Here is a 3,003-nt window from a genome sequence, read left to right as displayed (position 1 = left end):
CCGGGGGGGCGGGGCGGGGCTGCGGCCGCTGCCGACGCCTCTGCTGCAAGCGGCTGTTCAGGAAGGTCCTTGCGCCTTCCCGTGTGTCCCCCGCGGCCTGGGGACCGTAACAATGGCCCGGCCTGGCCGCAGCATTGTTCTCCGGCGCAGCGGAGCCGCGCGCCCTCGGGCTGCGGGCGGGCGGCAGCTTCCCACGCACCCGCGGGCTCGTAGTTCCAGAGGAAGAGGAAAAACAACGCTCGCCTCTCTTATTCCCCCCCCCCCAGTAATCCACGGAGGTTTTCCATTTCTTCATTGCTTGGCCCTTCTCCATGGAAACAGCCTCTAAAAAATTGGGATGAAACCAAAATCATGTGAATTTGTGTCCAGAAACCTGAATCAAATTAGGGCCTTGTGGTCACCCTTGTATGTAAATCTGAGAGCTTTGGTTACTGAATTGATCCTACGGCAACATTCATTCATCTGTAACTGAATGAAATGGGGGCTTGAAGCCTCAGTGAAAGCTCTGGTTTGCAAAACTCGAAACATTACACACTCGCACTCCTGTACACACTCTCACATCCAGGCCTGCATGCACACTCTCACATGGCCATGCGTTCACTCACATTCACACTCTCTCGCATATGTGTGTGCTTTTTCATGCCTTTTAAGATGGACAGACCCTTGGTATCAGTCATTTAATCTGTTATCAGCCACCAGTTTGCTGTTCATAGTGACAACTATGTTCTTAACTCTTATTTCTCTTTTTAACTGCAAGTAGTAAAGGCTGAAAGTGACTCTAAACAAGACTGCTTAAAAAGGGCTGGGGTATTTTCTATCATGATACCATGAAAATGTCTTTCTGATACTGTGGCAGCAATTACCAATCCCAAGCACGTAAAAAAAAAAGTCATATGGTTTTGTGGTCTACCTTTAAAATGACACTTTTGGGTTTGACTAGCTTTCTGGTCTCTTGCACCTTTATAGTAGATTCTCTTTTTCACAGCCATCCAGGCTAGAAACCATTTTTTCCTTAGTGAAGGCTGAGGCTTGGATAATTGCTTGCACCCATGCACTGGGGGCCAGACTTGTGATATGAATGCAAGGGTTGACACCAGCGCTGTGATAAGGACTCTTGTCTCTTGCCTATAGTTGCTTATACTGACTTTCTCTTGTTGGTGCAACTGCATTAGTCCTGGAAAACAATTGTGCTTTCCCAGGGTAAGTGCACCTTATAAAGGCTTTGTCATTTGTCTTTGTGGAAAAAAGATGGGTTTACAGAACATCAGAAGTTTGGAGAAAAACTAGTTGGTCTATAAAGATTTTGAGGAAGCCATCTTCAGCTTGTTCATTGATCTGGTAGCTGTCTTTGGGCAAGTTTTAAAAGTTGTTGCTTGTTCCTAGTGCAAACATGGCTATTGTTACCTGTCTGAGTCTGTGGGTTTATTTTAATCTGTTAGCTGATCAAGGCAAACTCCAGGCACCAGTGTGCCTTTTACCTGGGCTAGCATACATTAAAACTATGACCTGTTCATCTATTTTACTCACAGTGCTTCTTGTCAAAAGCCTTGTGATTAAAAAGTGTTTTGCGGAATCTGATCCTTTTGAGGGGTGTGTTATCTCTATATCAGCAATTGATTGAATGTGGGTGGTAGATGTTTCGGGCCCCTTTTTGAGGATGGTGTGAAGCCAAGCCAAGCAGTCATACCATTGCTCTAGAACAGGGGTCAGCAACCCCCGGCGCACGTGCTGAGCATGACACGCAAGGCCATTTTGCTTGGCACACCACCGCCAGCCTTGGTGCTGCTGTCAGCCTTGGAGCTCAGGCTGCTCCCAGCAGGCAGCTGGGAGGCTGCAAGCCCTGGTGCAACGGGCTCTGTGGGCTGGCTGCAACTGGGAGGCTGCAAACAGCTGTTCCAGGCTCTGGCATGTTGACACTCCAGCATCTTCCATGGTAGACGTGTTTTTTTTCAACACTCCGGCCAAAAAATGTTGCCTACCCCTGCTCTAGAACCAGAAGTAAACCTTAGCTTTTATGTGTGTTCTTAAGAAATTGCTTTGGGTCTGTCTTCAGAGTCAAATCTTTGAGTCTTCAGATTTTGAGGTGAAATTTTTATCAATTTTAAATCATGGTCTAAAAGGTCATCAGCAGAAAGATTTTGGATTTGCATAAAGCAGTTCAGAAACTTCTGGATAGCCTGCCATTTCTTGAAAAAATTAGACTTGATTTTTTTTGATGTGTTGGATCATAAATGCAGCCCTTTTCTGGCTGCTTATGTGTTAGTTCATGTGCCAAAAGAATCTCTGAGTTGTTTTGGATAGATAGCTTGTTGGCTTGGGCATCTTTGTTAAGTGCAAGTCTAGAAAGCACAAATGCCATCAAGCCTGCGAAGATGGAAATTGTATATTAGGACATTGGGCCAGGAATAGTTTCTAGCATATGATAGCTAAACTTGACCTAAATGTGACTGCCGCTTTTAGTCCAAACAAGCCTCAAGGGTAGATCCTGGGCAAAAATGTGTGCTTTTGGGGGTTTGTTTATTTTTTGATTCATTGTATTTGTTTTTACTTGAGTTAGCTGACCTTGATTAACACTTTTTAACATCTCTTATGCAACTTGTCTAGTTGTGGAAGTCTAGGCTTTTATCTAGGTAGTCATTGTATTTAAACATGCCATTTTCTTCTAGTCTGCACAAACCCAGAGAGGCTTTGACTTTGTTAAAAGGTTTCTGTGGAGCTTTAGGAAATGACAGGCTGCTGCAGACCACCAATCCCTCCTCCACCTCCTCTCCCATCTCCCCACATACCAACAGAGGTTTAGACCTAGTTTCTTCATTGGCTTTTCCCTCCCTACTATGAGAGAATGCTGTTACTGCAGGGGGAGGTGGGTTTGTGGGGGGAGTTGGACAGCAGTTACCTGGTGTAAGGAACTTCTGGTACCTGCTTGTTCCCTTCCCCACTGCAGCTGCCACCACTTGTCCCCATCGCTGAATACTGCCAAATCCTATTGCCCTTAGCAATGAG

This window comes from Alligator sinensis, unplaced genomic scaffold (assembly GCF_000455745.1).
Source record: "Alligator sinensis unplaced genomic scaffold, ASM45574v1 scaffold1581_1, whole genome shotgun sequence".
Classification (NCBI taxonomy): Eukaryota; Metazoa; Chordata; order Crocodylia; family Alligatoridae; genus Alligator; species Alligator sinensis.
Note: the sequence above shows the minus strand (reverse complement) of the source record.